This window comes from Amblyomma americanum, chromosome 11 (genome assembly GCF_052857255.1).
Source record: "Amblyomma americanum isolate KBUSLIRL-KWMA chromosome 11, ASM5285725v1, whole genome shotgun sequence".
NCBI lineage: Eukaryota > Metazoa > Arthropoda > Arachnida > Ixodida > Ixodidae > Amblyomma > Amblyomma americanum.
In genome coordinates this window covers 88,988,866-89,012,187 of record NC_135507.1, presented here as the reverse complement: position 1 = coordinate 89,012,187, position 23,322 = coordinate 88,988,866, and the positions used below count along the sequence as shown (strand labels likewise).

The 23,322-nt window shown below is 48.6% G+C and overlaps 1 long non-coding RNA gene across 1 annotated transcript in view; it reads left to right on the top strand.

Annotated features, from left to right (window-relative positions):
* The first annotated feature begins 21,611 nt into the window (after nucleotides 1–21,611).
* The window catches only part of LOC144109455 (uncharacterized), a 38,850-nt gene continuing 37,139 nt past the window's right edge, over nucleotides 21,612–23,322 (top strand). Inside the window, exon 1 of the long non-coding RNA XR_013309601.1 lies at nucleotides 21,612–21,840. This is a non-coding gene — a long non-coding RNA (uncharacterized LOC144109455). The remainder of the gene's footprint in view (nucleotides 21,841–23,322) is intronic.

Below are 23,322 nucleotides of genomic sequence, written 5' to 3'. Positions count from 1 at the left end.
ATTCAGCAGTGTAAGATATAGAAGACATATTTAAAAAAAATCATGTTAGCTGTTCAAGTTAAGATCACTGCGAACGTATGACGACGCATACTACCAGGCACGGTGTTCATAGTACGCAGCTGAACTAACAGTACGCTCGGTAAATTATAGACATAAACTTACTTTTTTCCAGCCCTCGAACTGCGTACCTGCGGTCGGCTGTACATGAGATCAAAGCCAGGTCGCATCAACCTATTTTCTGTCATTCCTTCTAGGTGCAAGAAAAATTTTTGAAAGAAAAAAATGCGAGCAGAGCTTGTTTGCTCCTAAGATAGCACCATGGTGTGCCTCAGAGTGTAAGTAGAAGCATCGAGCAAAACAATATATTTTAATTGTCATTTTTGTATTCCGCTCGACCTTTCGCGGTGGTGCAACGCACGTCAAGAGGTTGTCGCCCTTCGCGTTAAACCTGCATGCACACCCCTTATTTTAGTTTCTTTTTATGGTCGTCCTGGCTCCGCATCTCCCAATCTGGGATGGGTTCGTTGTCTACGTTCTACCAACTCGCGTATCCCTATTCTAGTTGGTGGTGACTTCAACGGCGCACACGCTTCGTGGGGTTACCCATCGGATTCCTCAAGGGGCGCCCACAACCAAGGGAGCTTTTCAGTTCATTCCTTTATACTTTTAAACCACCCAAATGCTTCTACCCGCCCACGCGGTGGCTCGTATTCACCTGATTTGACTTGGTGGTTAGGCCCCGGTAACCTTCGTTGGGTTGTTGGTTCTGATATTTGGGGTAGTGATCACAGCTCTATTTTTATCACCCTCACGCCTACTTGTCTACGGAAAATACGCCGCAGCGTACGCATAACGTCATGGGTTTGTGTGCGCAGATAATAATTTATCTACATTCAACCCGTCCTAAGCATTGTCTACTCTCTCTGCTGTTCTCGCTACTCACACTATTACCACTACTGTAAATGAAGACGACCCAAACCCGGACATACATCTCTTGAATCTGTGGGATCTTCGTCGCCAGGCGGATCTTTACGCTACTCGTCCCTCCGATGACCCATCGGCTCTTCCTACTCTTCACCGCGCTACCGCGCGGGCACGGCGCTATGCAAAGCGGCTGGGCAGGCAACGCTGGGCTGCATGGTGTGCTCGCCTGTCCTCTACGCAGGGCAATATAGACATCTCTGGAGAGTGTTTCACGCCATGGAGCGCCCTTCCCAGGCTGCAGATTACACAGAGAGCATTCGCCTCGAGCTGAATGTGAATGGGACACATTTGCACAACAAGCGGCCCATCAGTTTTTTCCACACCTTGAGTGCACCGCTACGTCTCCGCCGAATTATTGGTTACAGAGCTCCCCAATGAGATTACTTCTGACCTAACCATGGCAGAGCTGCTGGCCTCTATTGAACGTCTAAAAACTTCCACTACTCCCAGGCACGACGGCATACCTAACTTCTTATTCCGTAACTTGGAAGGAACGGCTTTGCAAACCCTACTTGATACTTTTAACGAAGTGCGGCACTCTGGCGTCATGCCGGGAGACTGGAACCATTCTATTGTGGTTCCAATACCCAAGTCAGGTCAGCCTCCTGTATCTCTCTCGGCCTTCGTCCAATTTCCCTTACGCCTACCATCTGCAAGCGTTATGAAAACTTTCTAGCCGCACGCTTGTCGTGGTGGCTGAAATCGCATGATTGTTACCCAAATTCCCAAATTGGTTTCCGCCCACAAATTGCAACAGAGTACGGCCTTGCTACTTTGGCTGCTGACGTGCTTGACCACTCTCCGCAGAGTCACCTTGTACGAACCGTAATCGCTACAGATGTAACAAAGGCAAATGATAACAATCTTCACTCTGCCATTCTTGCCTCCCTTCAAACTCTTGGTCTCCCTCACCGGTTCCTCCTCTCTATTCACGCCTCTTTAGCAAATCGAACCTTCAGCGTGCGTGTTAACGGAAAGCCCTTTGGTAACTTCACTTCCAATTGAGCAGTGCTGCAGGGCTCCGTTCTCGCCCCCACATTATTTAATGTGGCTTTAATTCCTCTTGTTCGAGCCCTAGAGTCCATTCCTTCTATCCGCGTGCTTGCGTATGCCGATGATATAACCTTCTGGTGCTGTCATCCAGATGCGTCTATTCATCAGTCGGTCCTTCAACACGCGCTGGATGTATTGACATCTCGCCTCCCACCTCTGGGTCTAACACTCTCTCCTACTAAATCATGTTTCATTCGCATTGGAAATACAGCCGGCTTACGGTAAACTCACCCTTTATATTTTACGACAATTAATTCTCCGATTCTTCAGGTAAAAACTGCTCGTATTCTTGGCCTCCTCCTCCATTCATCTGGAACTGGCACCCCGTGGCTGACAGCCATCCGTAAATATGCTCACGCTACTCTAGGTGTGATTCGTCGCATAGCTATGCGCTTTGGTGGCGCACGTGCACATACGCCCCGCCAGCTTGTGCGCTCTATCCTTCAGCCACGAATAGTATATCAGGCACAATTTCAACGTCTCACCCGCTGACAGTGGGGCTCCCTTGAAGCTCAATCGTGAGGCTATATGCGCCATATGATATCTGCCTCGTTTAACACCCGTACCTGTGCTACAGGAGTTCGCAAAACTTAATACACCCAGTGAACTCATCGTCCAACGCGGGTGGCAAACAGAGCTCGAAAACAGTCTCTCCAAATTCATCGTTTAAAGACACTTACCCCGTGGCCATATTGCCAGCTCACTGACAATCGCCCCACTGTTTCGCCGTCGGTATCAGCGGCGTATCTGTGTGAAGTGTGCATATTGTACACGGATGCATCACATACTGCAGAGAGGGGAGTTACTGCTGTGTATAGTCCATCTCATCCGCAACTCAACTCTCGCGCTACGTATACCGTGGATACGTGCACTCCCCTGGCGTTGGAACTTCAAGCCATTTATAATGTCATTGTTTCCCTTCCACTCGTTCCAATTTTCAATACTGTTCATATTTGCGCCGACTCCCACGCCGCCCTTAGACAGCTTAATGCTGTTCGACGCGCATTGCAGATTTCACAATCAATTCGCGTGCTCTGCGCAAAGTATGCATGTCCTGTGCGCATACACTAGATTCGCGGCCATGCTCAGGATCCACATAACATTCAAGCGGATGCTACGACTCACATTGACACATCAAACGACGCGCCACCTTCCCCTCTTTCCCCAGATCCGTTCCTGTCCCATGTTTCTGATTCCGCAGTTATGCGCCAGCGAACACGCGCTCTAATTCCTCAGTGCCCGCACCCTCTCCTCCTAGTCTTACTCGGCAGGAGGAGGTATCCGTGAGCCGGTACAGGGGCGGCTCTGACACCATCTGTCCATCATCGGTGGCGTGCCAAAGATCTGCTAGCAACTGACAGGTGCCCTCACTGTAGCGCTACACCGGACGTTTGTGACGTGCGCCACTTCTTGTGGACGTGCCCATCGGCGGCTGCTATTAGAAAACGGCTCCTCAGTGAGGTGGGCCTGTGGTGGAACCGCGAACGTTACTATGTGCAGAATACTATGAAAAATCGTTTCATCAGCAACCTCTGCGACTACCTCAGCGCCACGGGTCTTCACTCATTCTTTTAACTTTCAATCTCTCTCATTCCTTCCCCTTTTTTCACATCATGGAAAACATTTTAATAAAAAAAAACTGCGTTACCTCGTCCATTCACTTATTTGCAGATGACTGTGTTCTTTTCCGCGAAATAACAATAGATGTGGACATACGCGCAATGCACAATGATATTAACAATATTTCCTCATGGTGCAAGACATAGCAAAGAACGCTTAACGTTAAGAAATGTAAATTCCTGCGCATATCCCGAACAACTAGCGACTTGCCTACGTATCACCTCAATAATATTGCTCTTCAATCTGTCATTACCTAGAAATATCCGGGCATTCATATCACTTCTAACGTCCACTGGAAAACTCATGTCGAATTCACCATCCGCAAAGCTAATCGCATGCTAGGATACTTGAAGCGCAACTTTCATGCAGCCCCTGCTGACAATAAGCTTCTCTTATATAAAACACTTTTTCGTTCACAACTCGAGTATGGGCCGTCAATTTGGGACCAGGTATTAAATTCTTGATTAACCAGATGGATATTCTTCAAAACAATGCAGCTGGCTTCATCTTCTCTAACTCTCATCGCTCATCCAACATATCTACAATAAATACTAATCTTAACCTGTTATTACTAGCATCCAGTCGTAACCTCGCACGGCTATCTGTGTTTCATAAGAACTTTTTTTTTATCACAATAACCTGCACGATGAACTGCTGATTGCCGGTTCATATGTGCCATCACGTTTGGAGCACATTCGCAATGTTGGCACATTTATATGCAATACTAAAACATTTTCCGGTTCATTCCTTCCCAGCACAGCACTAGACTGGAATCGCTTTCCCTCCTTTGTTGCAATGATTACCCGACCTTCAATATTTCAGGCGACTATACGCAATATATATAATAAAGTTACTAGCAAGTTTTGTTACTGTATAACGGATCACCTTCCTTGTTTCTTTCATTTGTATTTCTGCTGCTCTATGTGTACTCTGACATTTGACATTACAAATAGGAACTGTCTATTAGGTTGTAACCATTGATCCTGCTGTATTCACACACGATGAACACTGTTACACTTATATTGCAGACGTTCACGATATTTGTTACTTGTATCGTGAAATTCTTCCTGTGTTTACCGATATCATTTATTAACCCACTCCCCTCAGTAATGTTTCTACCTTGATGGTATCAAGAAATAAATAAAAAGAAAAGGAATACAGTTTTTCAGGACTTGTTCAATAGTGTTACTGAAGAGACGGACCCTCTAACCAGTCAGGCGAAATTGCGCTTTTAAGCACTGTTGGCGGTAACGCGTTACAAGTAACGGCGTTAACGGTAACGCGTTACTTTTTTCGGTAACTTAGTAACGTACTCGTTACCTTTTCGGAAGTGTAACGGGTAACGTACTTACGTTATTATTTTTCGGTAACGTGAAGTGTCACGTTACTAGTCACTTTTTGTTCCAGTTGTGACGCACTCTGTTGTGTACGGCATGGTTGGGCGTCGCACGGCCGCTCCATCTGCCATGCCCCCTTCGGGCAGACCGAGCAGGTCATTCACCCCGCTGACCACCTGCGACTCGTTAACGTCCCCCTCTCTCTTGCTCGTCCCCATCTCCCGCTCCCTCTTCCTTACTCTTGCAATAAACCAGTCTCTACTAGAGATGTGCAAAACGGCTCATTTCAGTGAGGGGCTCAGAACGGCTCCGCTCACTGAAGTGAACCGGATCATTTGAACGGCTCACCCGCTCACTTGGGTCGCTCAGGAAAGAGCCGGGTCTTTTGAGCAACTCCTTTAAAGAACGAGTGAGCCGTGGTTCTTTCCTTTCCACTCCCTCTCTCCACAAGTGCGGCGCAGGGACCATCACTTTTTTTTTTTTTTCCTTCCGCATGCTACCGGCTCCTTCAAGCGCGTCTCTATTCTTGATGGCGCCGAGGCGTCGCGGGCCTCCGCTACCTGATATTTCTGGGACGAGCCAGTGGGTTAGTGGCACCGCCAGTTAGCTGAAAAAAAAAGAAAGAAAACTTGTGTTTCTTGGAGAGGCGACGCGCCGGTGGGGCGGGGAAGGAAAAGAGCATCACGCAATAAGGGTAAGGGCTCCCGTAATAATAGGTTTTTCGGAAATTTTCGTTATGTTTTTTTTTATCCAAGCCCTGGGCTCGAGGTTGTGTCAAACTTCAGGGCTGTAGGTGGCTACCTTCATTGGTTATCGAAACTTCGGACGGGCCTCGAAATACGGCCGCCCTAACTTCTTTGTTTATAAAACTTACAAAAGCGCAAGCAAATGCATTACAAATCACAAGTCGGTATTGCCTAGTTTAGCTAGAGGCTCCGTGCAGTGGCTTGTAATTCTGCAACTATACCTAGGCTTTAACACGTGGGTCGATAAGTAAGGTCTTGTAGTGTATGTTCTCTGTGTGAGAATTACCTTTTTTTTAGTTACAGTTAGTTCGGCCGTCTGTATGAGATCTGCTTTTGTAACTCAATTTGCCTTTGTACATTTATGTAGATATATTTCCTCTCTTCATCATCTGCATTCGACAATCGTCCCCATCTTCAAACACTGCCTGGAGAGGCCCTGTTCCTCTCTAAAGAAAAGGAAGAGACCATGCCTGAATTTACTACACGGCTATTTTACGGATGCATATATTGTTTTGTTTTCTTGAAAGCCAAATAACTAGCAGGTTACACTGTAACCTCTGCTATAGAGTTTAGTTATTTGGCTTTAAAAAACGATATGTGCATTAGTAGAATAACCGTGTTATAGGTATTTTTACTAATACCTTCGAAATGTTGCACCAGCTCACGATGCAAGATGGATGGGAGTCGTGAGACATCGCTCGAACAACAGCTGTCAACGAACGGCGCCATCCTTTGCCAATTATTTGTCAGAAGACACGTTCTGAGCGAAACAGCGCTCGTAGACAACGGACGACAACAAGGAAGACACAACACCGCAGGAAAACACAAAGCGAGGACAAGCTCTGCGAGCGCTCTTTTGCTCGGAATGTATCTCAACCAACTCGCCCAGAAATACGCACTTTGCCAGAAGACCCGACTCTGATTAAACGGTTCTTCGAACGGCTCACTGAACGAGAGAGAAGCGCCCCTTCAAAACAGCCGCACGGCTCACTGAACGAGAGAGAAGCGGATCTCCAAAAGAGCCGCACGGCTCACTGAACGAGAGAAGCGCCTCTCCAAAAGAACCGCACGGCTCACTGCACGAGAGAAGCAGTTCACCAAAAGAGCGACTCTCCAAAAGAGCCAAACGGCTCACTGAACGAGAGAATCGGTTCACCAGAAGAGCGGCTCTCCAAAAGAGCCAAACGGCTCACTGAGCCAAAGACCCGGCTCTTCAAAAGATCCGGATCTCCAAAGGAGCCAAACGACTCACTGAGCCAAAGACCCGGCTCTTCAAAAGATCCGGATCTTTTGAAGAGCCGGGTCTTCGGCTCAGTGAGCCGAATGGCTCCTTTGGAGATCCGGATCTCGCGTTCAGCGAGCGGGCGACCCGTTCACTCAACCAGCTTTCTCGCACTGCTAATAGATGGCGCGCAAATCGCACCCAGCAGCTCTGACGGACGGTTCGACACGGCTAACTGAACGACAAACCAGCTTTCTCGCACTGCTAACAGATGGCGCGAAAATCGCACCCGGCAGAAGACCCAGCGACACAGCTCTGACGGAACAGACAGTTCGCCGTTAGGCACGGATCACTACGCTGGACTACGGTCCTATGGATCAGTGAGCCGGATCACCAAAAGAACCGCCGCTCACTTTTACTGAGCCACGGCTCACCCGCTCTTTTAAAAGAGCGGCTCAGAAGATCCGGTTCACTCCTGAGCGACCCATCTCTAGTCTCTACCCAGCAACCGGTTTGAGAGGTTCCTCACTGACGGGGCTCCCACGCACCGAACTTAACACTGGCGACGAGAAGTAGGATTTAGACCGTACGCAGTTCGAGATCGCGCTGATGGCTACCGGAGTAGCGCACGGTGCCGTCGAGCCTTTTAACGGCAAGAATTGGTCATAGTGGATCCAGCGCCTCACCTTCTACTTTGTGGCGAGCGACGTCTCCGATGAAGCAAAGAAGCGCGCACTCCTCCTGACGCTGTGCGGGGCTGACACGTTCGAAACTGCCTGCGCGCTGGTCGCACCGAAGACTCTCCGAGAGGTCAGCTGTGAAGACCTGGTCACACTTCTCCAGAAGCACTTCGATCCTAGACCATCTGAGCTGTACAGCCGGTACGTTTTCCAGCGGCGCGACAAACTGCCGGAAGAATCGATCAGCAGCTACGTCGCAGCCCTCAGAGGTTTGACAGCTGATTGCAACTTTGGAGTGCTTACGACAACGTCTGCAACATTGCCGCCGCCGGCAGAAGGCCATACACCCGTCCTAACGAACCCCACGATGCTGCCCCAGGACGTCATGCTTCGCGACGGATTCGTCTGCGGGATCCGCGGCGAGCACCTCCAACAGAGACTGTTCGCGGAGAAAGACTTGACTTTTCAACGTGCTTTGGACCTGGCTCTGTCATCGGAAAGTGCGTCGAGGCAGCAACGAGGACTCAAGGGAGTGACTAGCTCTGCAGAGGTGCACAAAACTTCTCAACTGAAAAAGGACTTCAAACATTCATCGAAGCAACGGCGCTGTTATCGATGTGATGGCTGGCACGAGGCTGATACCTGCAAGTTCAGGACGGCGCAGTGTCGTTTTTGTTCCAAGAAGGGCCACATCGAGAACGCTTGCATCGCCCGGAGGAAGAAAACCAAGGAAGGCAAGTCCAGCACCAGGCAATGAACGCACAGTGTGAACGCTCAGTCTACGCGCAACGACACTACGCACAGCGATTCATGTTACGAGCTTCACTCCGTAAGGGAGCGAACACCCTGCCCAAATTCCTTGTTGACGTTAAGGTCGAGGGAAGGCCCCTGAAATTCGAAGTCGACACGGGCGCCGCATGTTCCCTAATCAGCGAGGCTACGTGCCACCAAACATGGCCAACGAACGCCCCGAAGCTTTCGAGGAACCTCTGGACTTGCGCACTTGGTCGGGAGAGGAACTTCGCACCATCGGATCAGCACGAGTTCGTGTACGACTTAAGTCAAAGGACTATATGGTACCGCTCCTGGTGATGGAAGGGACTGGCTGCAACCTGCTTGGACGGGACTGGTTTTCGGCGCTGCATATTCGCGTGCATGGAATTAACCTGGTTGCCGAACCAAGACAAGAGCTCCGGGAGGTTCTCGCTCGCCATCCTGATGTGTTTAAAGAAGACATCGACGGCTATGTGGGACCTTTGGTTCACTTGGACATGGAAGAAGGCGCAACACCCAAGTTCTGTAAGGCGCGCCCAGTGCCTCTAGCCTATCAAGAGTCAATGGAGGAAGAGCTCGACCGTCTGCAAAAACAAGGCATCCTGGAGCCGACGCAACAGGCTGAAATGGCCACACCTTTAGTGTGAGTGCGCAAAAAGGACGGAACCTTTGGCGTTTATGGCGACTACAGGAGCACCGTTAACGCAGTGGTGAAGAAGGCCGCATACCCGCTACCGACAACAACGGAAGTATTCGCTAAGCAGCGAGGTGGAACCATCTTCTCAACACTGGATCTCTACCCCTCAAAAGCTAAGGGTCAATGACGAGACAGCTGCACTGCTCACCGTCAACACCACCAAAGGACTGTTCAAAGTGAAACGGCTTCCTTTTGGAATATCCGCTGCGCCAGCCATCTTCCAACGTATGATGCAGACGACACTGGCAGGAATTCTCGGGGTGAGTGTTTACCTGGATGATATTATTGTCAGTGGGAAGGACACTACCGAGCATGCACAACGTCTATACAAAGTGCAGTCGAGGCTAAGCGAGAAAGGTCTACGCCTCAAGCAAGCGAAATGCCGCTTCGGCATCGACTCAGTTGGGTTTCTGGGTCACAAGATAGACGCTAAGGGTATTCATACGACCGAGGAAAAGGTCCGAGCAATCCTTCAGGCACCTAAACCGACTGAAAAGACCTCTCTGCAGGCGTTCCTAGGGCTCTTGGCATTTTATGACCGTTTTTTAAAGAACCGAGCTACGGTTGCCGCAGAGCTATACAAGCTGCTCGAGAAAAACATGCCCTGGACGTGGGAGAAAAAGCACCAAGCTGCCTTCGACGCGCTTAAGAGGATGGTTCGATCATCGACACTGCTTGCATATTATGACGAAAGGAAGCCTCTCCTTCGGTCCGTAGATGCGTCACCATATGAAGTAGGCCCTTCTCTTGCGCAGAAAGATGCGTTCGGCAGAGAAGCTCCCATTGCATTCGCGTCGCGAACCTGGGGACCGCAGAAAAAAACTACTCCCAGCTTGACAAGGAAGGTCTCGCGGTAGTTTATGGCGTCAGCCATTTTCACCAGTATATCGCTGGCAGGCACGTGACCGTGCTAACAGATCACCAACCGCTCCTGGGCATGATGGGAGAAAAGAAACAATTGCCCCAGGTACTCTCACCTAGAATGACTCGATGGCGCCTCAAGTTGGCAACGTAGAGCTACGATTCGGTGTACAGGCCTGGACGCCTGCACCAAAATGCCGACGCACTCAGCAAGCTGCCACTGCCCTCCCAAGTAGATGAGCCATGCCCCCCTGGTGATGTGCTCATGCTGGCGTCCACGCCAAGCGTTGAGCTGTCTCCACGTCAACTCGCGGAAATGACCTAGGAGGACCAAGTGCTATCCCGCGTAATGAGAGCTGTCTCAAGTGGTGAGCTGCACAGGTTGCCAAAAGCGGAACTTGCTGTGCTCACAAAAGTTGGATCTGACCATTGCCTCCTGTGGGGTTCCAGGCTGGTAGTTCCAGCAAAAGCCAGAAAAGACGTGCTCATCTTGGCACACGCAGGCCACGGGGGAGTGGTAGTTATGAAGGCGTGCGCTCGTGGCTATTTTTGGTGGCCCGGTGTCGACAGCGACATTGAGCGACTGGTCAAAAGTTGTACGGCTTGCTGTAGGCGTCAAAGAGCGCCACCGAAGGCACCGCCTCCCAATTGGAAGCGCGCAACAGCACCATGGCAAACAGTCCACGCCGACTTCGCTGGCCCCATGGAGGGAAGGATGCTGCTGATTGTTGTAGATGCGTACAGCAAGTGGCTCGAAGTTCGCCACTTGAGGAACATACAGTCACCAACAGTGGTCGAAGAACTGCGGAACCTGTTCGCAACTTTCGGCATTCCAGAAAGACTGGTAACGGAAACGGCCCGTCCTTTGTGTCCGCGGAAATGGAAGATTTTCTAAAGAAGAACGGGATAGCACACATCACAAGTGCGCCCTATCATCCGGCAACGAATGGCCAAGCGGAAAGAATGGTTTTTGAGACGAAGCAGGCACTGGCCAAAGATCAGTATGGAGCATTCTCGTGCAGGCTGGCTCGATTTCTGCTCAAGCAGCACACAACCGTCTCAGCAACGACGGGTAGGACGCCAGCCGCACTCATGTTCGGTCGCGAGCTCTCAACGGCACTCACCCGCATTCAGCCACGACCTGCTGAAACGGCGACCTCGGAGCACAGCGTTACGAATTCGCCGAGAGGAGTAGCCGTGGGGCAAAAGATCTTTTTCTGCAACTTCACAGGAAGCCCGGTCTGGATTGAGGGAACCGTGTTGGAGAGACTTGGACATCGATCTTGGTTGATCAAGTCTGGAACTGGAACGGTTCGTCGGCACCTCGATCGTATTAAGCCAGGTGCAGAATTCCACCCGACGCACGATCGCTCTAACGAACCAACATCTAAACAACATGGTACTGTGCCGTACTTATCGCGCTACCAGCGGCAACTGCGCCTGCGTACGGCCTGCCTGCAGCGCCCCACTCCCGGCATGCCCGGCTGGATGACTGCGCGACGCAGCCTCGCGACAAGCGACCAAGCGGATCAACGCAGCACCAAACTCCACCAAGACCTCATCGGGAACGGCGTCCACCCAACTGCTGCGGTGACCCGATCTAAGGAGGAAGGGATGTTGTGTACGGCATGGTTGGGCGTCACACGGCCGCTCCATCTGCCATGCCCCCATCGGGCAGACCGAGGAGGTCATTCACCCCGCTGACCACCTGCGACTCGTTAACGTCCCCCTCTCTCTTGCTCGTCTCCATCTCCCGCTCCCTCTTCCTTGCTCTTGAAATAAACCAGTCTCTACCCAGCAACCGGTTTGAGAGGTTCCTCACTGACAGGGCTCCCACGCACCGAACTTAACACACTCCACCCCCTTTTTTTAGAAAAAAAGCGCTGATCCCTTTAAAAGATGTTGTAAATAAACAAAATGTACATGTCCTCTTGACGACCCTTGTTGCAGCTCGCATGCATGCCAGAAAACACCTGCCCTTGAAGACGCACCCAACTAAACAAAAAACACAATAGATGCATTGCACGAAATTGGCTCAGGAACACGCATGCACACACTTCCCTTCACCGAACTCCCCTTCTTAAACCACTCCCACTCACAACTCTCTGAAGAGAGGATGCATGCCGAGCATAAAGATCCCCAGGTGGTCGAAATTATTCCGGAGCCCTCCACTACGGCACCTCTTCTTCCTTTCTTCTTTCACTCCCTCCTTTATCCCTTCCCTTCCGGCGCGCTTCAGGTGTCCAACGATATATGAGACAGATACTGCGCCATTTCCTTCCCCCAAAACCGATTATTATTATTATTATTATTATTATTGTTGGAACATCAAATTTTTCAGAATTACCTTAAATTTGTTGAGAGTTCAGCGATGTTTTTTTATGAAGTTACAATTGATGATGAAGCGTCAATTTGTGTTTAATGTCACATTCAGAACACAGCTTCACCACGTGTCACAGAGTTTCAAGCCTTCACATGTAACTCTACAGGCAACTTTAGGCCACTATACATTGCTAAGCTGCTGCACATTTGTGCAAAATATCCTCGTTAAATCTGGATTTCGCATAAAGTCTTGTTTGGGCTAGAAGTTTTATGTGAAATGTGAGCTTTACAAAGTTGTTATCGTAAGTCCTTATTCGAAGACTGATTAAAATTAATGGCCTTGAAGTAACGGCAAAGTAACGTGCGGTACTTTTTTTCGGTAATGGTAACGATAAGGCGTTAACGTTTTTCTAGGTAACGTAGAGCGGTGACGCATTTTCCCCCCGAAATGAACTATGTTGCTCTTTTTTCAGTTTTTCTCTCCACAATTTTTGTCGAGTAAGTATGTCCTTGCTGGACTCTGTAATGGCGAAATGAATGCTTAACATTTCTGTACAGATTTTTTTTTATAAAGTGTAAACAGCGACGCCTGCCTTCTTCTATTACATCGTGAATGCAGTACCCTGCGTTCTGGAGCTTGGCAATATTACGGAAGGGACGCGAGGATTTAAAGGCTTATCATATTTTATGCATAAAATGTAACCAAGCTTAGCATAGACACTGGAATTTTCAGGCCAGTTCCAGAATTGGACTTTATCTTGAGCGAGCTGGCGTATTGGTTGAGTAATTGAAATTTACACTGTTGCAAGGTCATCTCCGGAGAGTTAAATAAGTAAGCGGAGAGTGCATAAGTTTTTTTATGTCAGAATGTTTACAAAGCAAAGTTTTGTGCAATAAAACTATTAGTTCTTTCTTCAGATGCGCAGTAGTTACGTAAACATCTAAAATCCAGGGAAAAAACTTTTAAAAGAATATACGTGTATTTAAACAAATTAGAGAATTTATATTACACTGCTCAACGCCTCAGGAATCATTCACACACAAAAAACACAAGTATTCTGCTTCCGTTCGTTACGAAATGCTGAAGGGTTGAGTCGAAGCAATCCCAGAAAAAGTGAAAGTCGAGAAAATGAACCTTCATTACCCTTTATATTGCCATCGCCTTTTAATATTTAGTTTATTAGCTCGTTTGGTTTGTATCATTTGCATTTGGTCGGAGTAGTACGGCACTGCAGGCAACGTAAGCTGTATTCTTCTGACCCCTCTCTATTTATAGTATTACTCAGGTGTTTCGTCTTAAGAAGCCCGTAGCATTTGTAATGCTCCGAAGCCCCCAGAAGCGCGATTAGCTACCAATTTCCTGACTACCACAAATTCAGAAACGTCATTTTGTACAGCACATTTTTCTGTCATTTTATATCAAGGTACAGATGAAGACTCGATGATTAGGAAAAAAAAACTCTGAAAAATGGTTGTGGTTTAGCTCTGGTTAACCCTGGAGTGACGCGATAGCTACAGCTGGCCGAGTGGAACTGGCTGAGCAGTCGAATTACAAAGTCAGTCTTTCGCCGCTCCGTTTGGATGGGCGTTACTTCTTTATCTTCGTCCCTGGACTTGGGTTCACTCTCTCCCCCTCCCCTCACTCAGTTTCGCCGGTGGGCCACGCCACCGACAGCTACTCCGCACCACGTGACCAGCCACGGCGGTCACGGAGTGGCCACGCTGCAGGCTCTAAATGCTCGTGTAATATTGCTGTCGCTACAAAATAAAACTTTCGAGCGAATTTCTATTTTATATTCAGTGCCCAGCCTTTATACAGAGCTCCAGAATAGCCCAGACAGGCTCGCACATTATGCGGACTGCGTGCACTGTGCATCCCTTGTGCACGCCGAGGTTGCACTTGCCGCCTCGGCGGCTAGACGACTGCTGTTGTGACGCCATCTTTTTGGGACGACTTCTCGGCCTCAGCAACGACGGTCGCCGATAGAGTTTCGTCTAATGGGGCTTCCGCCTTGTAATGTAGCTTTCGCTACAAAAATATTGGCTTGTGGCTTAAAATTGCTTGCACAAAATATTTTACTTATTTATTAATTTATATAGGTTATTACATACAAAACATCTTGGACCCATAGCCAAAGGCTATTGCGAAGGCACAGCTTTTTTTACAGGTTGAAACCAACGCCACGCAACTATTTAACGCGTTTGAGGTGTCCACTGACCCAGGGAGACAGTTATGCGCGTCTTTTTCATTGCTGACGCCAATTTGCTGAAAGGACGCTGGCGGCTTATGCTTCAGTGTTCAGGTTCTGCGGCAGTGTTTTGAAAGCCAACGTATACAGTGCACATCTCTCTGTCACTTGCGCCAAATTGCTCAAAGCGCGAATATAAGTCTGATATTAGTATTAGTTGATGAAGAACACGATGCGCAATGCACAGCCCAAGAGTGTGCTGTAGTTTATCACGAAACGTGATCGGCTGCTTTGATTGAACGGTTCCTTCTTTCAGTGGCCAGGGAAGCTTGTCCGGGCCGCCGCAGTTTAGAATTCTAGTAGTGGCAATATTTTTTTTTATTTATTCACGGCTTACCCAAGGTCACACTTAAGATCAAGCATCACACAATCCAGTGGGCCAGTTTGACCTCTCGAAGTAGTGTTTTGGCACTTGATGTTAATTGGGATAAATGTTGACATTCTTAAGCAAATCACCTGGTAGTACGTCGTGTATTCGTACAGCAGCGGCCTTGTTCATTGCAATAATATAAATTATTTTCGCACACTTCCAGTCGGCGTAATAAGGACCCCAGCCTAAAGTTTTCCGCGCTACGACAGCGCCGTGCTCCTCCCGTAGCGGCGGAATTCTGAAGCGTCGATCGGGCGCGACGGCGCCAGGGCGCTGTGACTGGCCTTGCTCGCGTGCGGCGCGCGCTTTCTCTCTCGGCGTGCTGCTCGCGCCCGTCTCCTCGCGGGAGCGGCGGATGCGAGCACAGCTTGACGAGTGCACAGTGCGCTGTTTATGTCCATCGGTGGGCAGTTTTTACTCGGTGATCGAAGGGGCACGCGGCACCATGGTTGCCTAACGGCGGGGAAGCGTCTGGCTTGACTTGTGGGCTTCCCTGAAATGACGATTTTGCTTACTGCCGTGTGTGCTGTCAACAGAAATTACCCAGGTGCCATGAATCGTTCAATGCGAAGTACCGGTGCAGTATCGGGCGTTGCGGTATTAATTAAAAAATAGTACTAATGATCCATCACCTGTGGCAACAGGAAAGACCGCTGGCGGGCACTTAACATAAGTGCACTTACTCGGCTGACACCACGTGAACTGCCAGCGCACACAACTGCGAAGGCGAAGATGGCAGACACGATTCCACATGTGAACTAACCTTGTGTCGTACACACGCGGTAGCAGTGTCGCTGTGCAATTTACAGACCACAGACTGTAGACCTCGGGCGGCCGCGCAATAATGTTACGTGCCCCGTCGATGCGCATCACAGCTGACTCGTGCAAGTGGTTTGTGAGTTAAACATCCTAAGGCTGAATGTAGATTGTGCGCAAAGCCGTACGTTTTTGAAAGGCTCCGAATTAACAGATATTATTTTTGTATATCTGTGTGGTAAATACGCCATCTGCTGTAAATACGACCATACCGCAGAAGCGGCTAGGCAAGCGCGAGACCGGTAGGAACGGCAATGCGTTACCCTATTGGTCGTATCAGCTGCACGCCCATGCTAAAACTCACAAAGCTCGACAGAATGGGATTCAGTAATGCGCACCGAGATCACGAAATGCACTTTCGAATTTCGCCAAATCTAAGCGCGCCGCGATTAGACCTGTGAAACTGGGGTGAGGAGCCTAGCGCCAAAGACATCGAAACACCGCGGAAAGGGAAAAGAAAAAAGTAGTAGAAACTGTCACCAGAAGGCACGGCGGAAGCAAGCATATCGAGCTGAGAAGAGCAATTTGAAGACACGAAGGAAAAAAAAAGCGCGAAACGCCTTTGTGCCGCAGTTTCGTTCGAAGGTGAGCTTTAATTTCAGTTTTCACTTCGTACACCCCGTTGTTATGCGCTCTCTGCACATACGTAAGGTGTGACTAAAACAGCTCCCTTTTGGACTATTTGCTCAGCGCGGCGCACACGAGCTGCTGCCTCGCTAAAGCACGAGAGTGTGATCAAAATTTTCGCAGCAATGTCGAAGTGCAAGGACAAACCTGGAGCGGGCGCGCTCTCCTCTCACACCGGCGTCCATGCATAAGCGGAAAGAGCATGGCGTGTGTGTAGCGAGCTCCTCTCACAATGGCGCCGATGCGCGAGACAGAAAGAACGAGTGCGCGCGTGCAAAACTAGTTTCCTTCACGTGCGGGCGAGGCAACGCACACAAGTCAGTGGCGAAGCTCGTCGTCCTGCCCGATCAACTAGGAGGAATCGCCTGGACAGGGCGCTATTGATTGGCGTCCGCAGCGCCCTCTGGCCCAGGTTGTGTCCCCTATGAAACATGCGTTATCCCGGGGCTATAAAAACTAAGAAATGAATATCTTGTGCACGAAAAGTCAAATTATTCGCACACGCCGCAACTATGGCATGAAAAATAAGGTCCATATCAGCTGTTAATCACTGAACGTTTAATCGTCACTGACTCAGCATTTCGAACGCGAAGTCGCTGTAGAAGCCTTATTTCATGCCGAAGTGGAAAAACGCAGGTGGCATATTAAAAATAAGTAATTCACATCCGCCTTGCTTGCTTCGAAGTGCAAAGAGCGCCATGCATTCAAGCCAGGCTTTCGGCTGTGAAGAAAAAAAAGCGCTTCATAATTTTTGGCAACTTCCACGTGACATTTTCGACGCTGTGGAATGTCCTTTGCGATCTTTTGCGAGTTTCAGGGAGGCATTCTTAAGAAGCTTTTCATACTCAGGCCAATTAGGTCACTGAGATTTCCCGGAGGATGTCGCTAAGCATACCGGCAGCTCCTACCCTTCATCTTGATGAAATTCGAGCAACGTATCCGGTGCAAAGTGCGCCTTAATGCAGTCCTAAGCTGAGATAGGCTGATTGTCTTCCTAATCTCTTCCCCAAGTACTTGGTAGGATTGCAAGCAATATCATCCTAAATCACTGCGAAGACGCCGCCCTGTAGTTCAAGTTGCTTATCGTTACGTGTAATGAGGAAGTCAATTCTCATTGCCATGCACCCAGTCGAAGCTATACGTCTACAAGTTATGTACGAGAGTCTCCCCGTAGTTTTTTTTTTCTGTTGTCTACAATCGACGCTACATTAAGATGCTGGCAAATGAACCAAGAGGGGAGAAAGCCGGGCCAGTTGGTACATGCCAAGAAAATTCAAAGCGCTAAGGACGGGACATAGTTAAAGGAGACACACACGCCAGCGCTACTAACAACTGACAGAATTTTATTACGACAAGAGCAATATATACCTATGGGCAACGCCCATAGTATAGAAACTAAAAAGATAAAAACAGTAGAAAGTTTCTGCGCATGCTCAGCAATCGAGGTATTTAATCTCTTTTTCTTTCAGCGTTAAGGAGGGCGCGCTGACAGAGGTTTTCCCTCTGCAATGAATAAGATAGCCTTCATAGATTTCGCGCCTAACGCTGATGCTGGTACTCTCTTAGAACCGTGCTTTCGTCAATGTTTGCCGTGAACTTGCATGTGGCCACGTGGTCAGGTAAGTTTTTTCTTCCGCCTTCTTTTAAAGGGGCCATTACATGGCCGTTCTTCATATTTCAGTTTTCTGCTTCAGTTACTAATGCAAGAGCTTATGATTCAATTTCCGAAATTTCGCTGCCCTGAACGCGCTGTATTTTCCAAAAACTGTGATCGAAATTGAGACCGGGAGACTCCTCCCACCGGCAGCAACCGCCATAATAAAGCTCTCGTGACGTCACTAGCACATGCACGGAGCAACCTCGTCTGCTCTCGTTGCTGCAATATGCGCAGCGAGGTCTCATTCCCACCTGTACTTTCGCGGGCGATCGAAGTAGCAGTCGTCCCCCATATATGAATCACTGGTACTGCAAACGCGATAATAACGCAGTTTTTTCTTCGGTATAGGTAGGGTCCGGTCACACTACAGGCCGACGCGACGGTGATCGACGGTCCGTGGGCTGATCGGTACGCAAATGCCGTTGCTGACGCACTGGTCTGTCACGCTAGACCGACGACGACGCCAGCAAGATTTACGATCGCGTATCGTAGTAATGTTAAAGAGTCAGCTTAGTGGGAACCAGAAGAGAGTGGTAGGGGACTAGTTCATATGACATTCTATAAACTTAGGAATTTGAAAATTTATTGAATCTCATGCTAGCCACGGCGACATACGCGATGTGCGTGCACCAGCGAAGATGTGGTTTCATTCGGTGCCTGGCATAGAACCGATCGGCGAGGCAAGCGACATGGGCAAAAAACGCCGCACGACGGTGCCGCTCGCCGCCGTCGCCTGGGCTTGTGCGGCCGAGCGAAAGCATCACGCCCGGTGAGGCGACGGCCGGAAAAACTGCGCTTGTACTGATCCGGAGTTCCCGGGTTCGAACACGACCGCGGCGGCTGCGTTTTTATGGAGGAAAAACGCTAAGGCGCCCGTGTGCTGTGCGATGTCAGTGCACGTTAAAGATCCCCAGGTGGTCGAAATTATTCCGGAGCCCTCCACTACGGACCTATTTGTTCCTCTCTTATTTCACTCCCTCCTTTATCCCTTCCCTTACGGCGCGGTTCAGGTGTCCAACGATATATGAGACAGATACTGCGCCATTTCCTTTCGACCAAAAAAAATAAAACAATTATTATTATTACCTTATGCGTACCGAAAAAAGCGAAACAAGCGGCTACATATCATCACACTTTATCACTAACCAGTGAGAAACTTTTGCCATATTCTTTAATTTCAGTTGACGGCTCACCGCCGGCCCCTTTCGTGACGAGGCCTAGCGAGTAGGCAGGATTCGTGTGTGGGTTTTCGGCGACTGTGGAGAGCGAATTCGCATGTTTTAGCGCCTGCAAATAGCTGTCGAGCGTAGTTTTGGCTACAGGGCACCCAAAGCGATGACTGTCTACATCGCAGGACGCAAGTACAATAAGGGGGAAGTGCCGATATACGTGACCCGGTCTGCATAGCATGTGCAGAAGACAGCCGGCAGCAGGCGTCGGCGTCGAATGTGGACAACAAATCTGATTGTTTTCATTAATTCAAGTAATGTCCGAACGTGTTTTTAGCTAAAGCGATCTAAAATTAAATTTTGGTGACAGAGAAAGCAGATACAATTAGCGGAAAGCGCCGGTATCCTACGCGAAGCGTTTCCCAAGCATGCGATATAGCATCAGCGGGCATATTGCAGTGTTATCATGGTGTGTAAATAAGTAAAAGTGCAATTTGTCAGCAAGAGTACGTAATATTTAAGAGAAGGATAACCCACCTGGCATTTTATGCCACACAAACGAGCAGTACTGTTTGCGCACAGTCATGTAAACGTAAACAACCTCAGCGCGGGGACGCTCTCGTAATCGTCGCACTCCTGGGGCACAATGCGCGCGCAAAGCAAAATGCGGTACTATTATTTCGAAGCACTCATTTAGACGGCGGCGACTGTTCATCGGTGCATACAGTGAAAGGATTCGAGTCACGTAGGGTATTGCAAGCTGCTTGGTTCCAGCAAAAAGGTTCTACGAGTCGAAGGGAATGTATGTTCGACTTACAAACGCGTACATGCAGCGCGGAAGTAGTCGCACCCGGCACTTTTCTCTGCTTCTTTCGTACCTCAAGGTTACTCTAGTGCCCCCTTTTGATAATTTGAGTTTAAATATCGAGCCGATGAATAGCGGTCAAGAACTTGGTAGCTAGCTACAAAACGCTGCGGCTTTCACGGTGCACATCGGCGAAGGCATGAACGGCACGTGCCGCTCTTCGCATACGGGAGCCCTTGACTGCTCAAAAAAGACCACACTCATAACATACAAACAGCATGCTTCTAAGCGTAAATAATAAAGCAGAGGTTGGCTGGTTTCCGATTCCTCAACAATCGGAAAGTGAGCGCCACGAGCAAGTCCGCTTTCCTAAGGATCACTCAGCTTGCCTACTAAGTTGAATGCTTCCCAAAATAGAAGATGGAAAATGCATTTTATTTCGCTAGGCTAAAAGAAAAAAAAATTTTCGAGCGACCGCTGTCTACGGTGTGCATGCAAGCACGTCAACAGTTCGCAGAAGACGACGCGTGCCGTGTAAGCGCTAGTGACGTCAGCGACCAGACGTTGCCAGACCAGCAAGCAATTCGCAAAAGAAACGAAAAAAATTCGTTTTAAAAATATTTACCGCACAGAATCAACTGAAAATTGGGGGAATTGTAAATTAACCTGTAGGGAATTAAAGTCGATAAGCAGGGTATGCGTAAAAATAGGCTGTCATGGCCCCGTTAAGTCTTTGTTATGCTCTCGTAGCCTATCGTACCGGCAACGTCCAGTCTGCCCAATGTAAATGAGTAGAGATTAGATTCCTCCATGGCTGAGCGAGCCCTCCCCCCAATGGTTCTCCCACTAACCGCCTGCTGGTTACGCGCTCCGCTCTCGCCATACTCCTATTTTACGCGGACCGTGGTAACCGTCCTCCTTTCAAGGTGATCCCCTCCACATGGTTACCGCTGTTACTGTGGGTGGTTAGCATCATTCAGGAACCGGTGCTAACCATCGTCTGACTGTGCATTCCTTCTCCCTGGCCATACACTCCTCCTTCCTCCCACGGTAACCACTCCCCGGTTACGCACAACTCCACTCTCCTCAAATTCATGCTTCCCTCCTTCCAACGAAATTGGTCTGGCAGTTGTTTCTATTGGCAACCACACGATGGGTATGCCGACTACTTCAGCTACACCAACACGAAACCCAGTAACATAGAGGCTTAACAACGGTCGCTGTACTGTTAAGACGAGGGCCCCTCTTCGTATGTGCTAATGACTGAGCGTAATTTCTATTCTAAATAAACTGTTGGACATGTTAATGAATGTTCTTTGTGAATTTCCATTAATGTTTGCGTTTCCAACAAAATGTTTCTTAATAATGAGGGCATGTCCTTTCCTTCCTCGCTGTATTCAGCTTTGGCGTTGTTTTACTTTCAGTTTCCACGGCGGCAACTTATCGACTGGGCAAATCCGCAATTTATTCAAACTCTATTCTTTAGAGAAAGCCTTTTTCTGGTTGCATTTGATTATGGACACTTAAGCTTCTGTATGTCATTAGAAGGCAGAAGTTTAGAATATAAATATTGTAATTTAAACCTTATATCTCGCCGTTTTATGCATGCACGGATCAGAAAAGATCGCGTCAGCTTCCAAAAGCATCGCGGATTATTGGATGGTTTGGCGTATAAAATCATTGTGGTGATTACGCGGATCTTTAGCCGTATTTCCAACTGCGCAAATGCTGCTGCACTGCGAGTGACGCAAACAGGCTTCGACCACTTTCTATGGCTATGTGCATATCCTTTGACAACAAAATGACCTGCGTTCCATTTCTCTCACTTCTGCTCTTCACCTTTGTTGTCGAGTGAGTATCAACGTGCCGACTGTTTTATGCCTTAATGCGTAGTGTTCCTAGTTTTGTAGATTTCCTAAACCCTAAAAGGAGCGCCTTTTAGGGATTTCCTGTGTGCTGGAACTATAAACATGCACGCTCTTGCGCGCCTACCAGAAACTTGAGCTTCAGAATTGCTCACAAAGGCTTGCACATGCTGTAGACCACTTGCGCCGCCTGTGGAGAGGCTATATTTAGCGGCAACAGTCGAAACCATAGTCAGTCTGTTTCATACGTCTTCCTACCCCCACTGCAGTCATAATCGTCTTCAGTCTGACTACACCCAATGCAGAGAAAAGGCCTCTCCCAAGTCTCTTCATTCACCCTCTTCTGTGCCAGCTGCGGCCATCTTATCCTCGCTAACCTTCTGATCTCATTAGTCTGCATAACTTTATGCCACCTCCTACTACACTTGCCTTCTCTTGGAATTCACTCCGTCATCCTTAACGGCCATCGGTTACTTTTCTGTCGCATTACATGCCCTTCCCTACCCCATTTCTTCTTGATTTCATCTAGGATGTCTTTAACCCGCGTTTGTTCCCCCACCCACTCTGCCCGCTTCCGGTCTCTTAACGTTGCACCAATCATTTTCCTTTCCATGGATCGCTGCGTTGTCATCAGCCTAATATCAACTCTTTGTTTCTGTGTATGCCTTTAAGAGGGATATTGGCAAATGGTCATTCATTACCCGAGAAAACCCGTCAAATGCGTTCCACCTCATTCTTATTCTTCTAGTTATTTCACTCTCGTCATCCGAATTTGTGGTCACTCCCTCCCCTAAGTACACGTATTACCGTACCACTTCCAGCGCATAGCCATCATAAATTAATATTTTAGAAACTAACCCGTAGCCGTCCTCAGCTTTTTACATTCTCGCATTTCATAAGGATGATTTTGGTGCGCAGAACAAACTACTTATTCATGTTAATTGCGACTATGAGGCAGAGAAGCGTCAGCAAAGCAGCTTTTAATGTTGCACATTTTGCTTGTACGGGCTCGGTTGACCGAACGCACAGCCGCGATGTAGAGCTTGCTTATTTGATTTGTAAAACAATTCAACAGTCACATTAAAAAGAAACGTATTTCTTGGTGCATGGTTCTTCCAAATTTCAATTTGCATCTGACATTCACAAGAGCACTTCGAAAATGATGCACAGCGCTCTCCAGAATTTAACTCTAAACAACAGCACAGGCGGTTTTCTCTAAAGTGCGAATCCTACCTTATCCTTTGCGATTTTAAGAAGACTGAGTAGATGGTTTGCGGACACATGTATTTAGCGAACATGTATTTTACGCCAGTAAGTAAAGTCACAGTATTCCCGACAGGCATCGCTATCTTTCTCGCGTAGGTTGCAAGGCGGATTTAAAGTGGTGGCGAAGGCTGGGCCGAAAAGTGGTTTAGCGCTACTTCAGCACAACCAGAGGATGGGGGGCAAAACACTCATATAAAGAAAT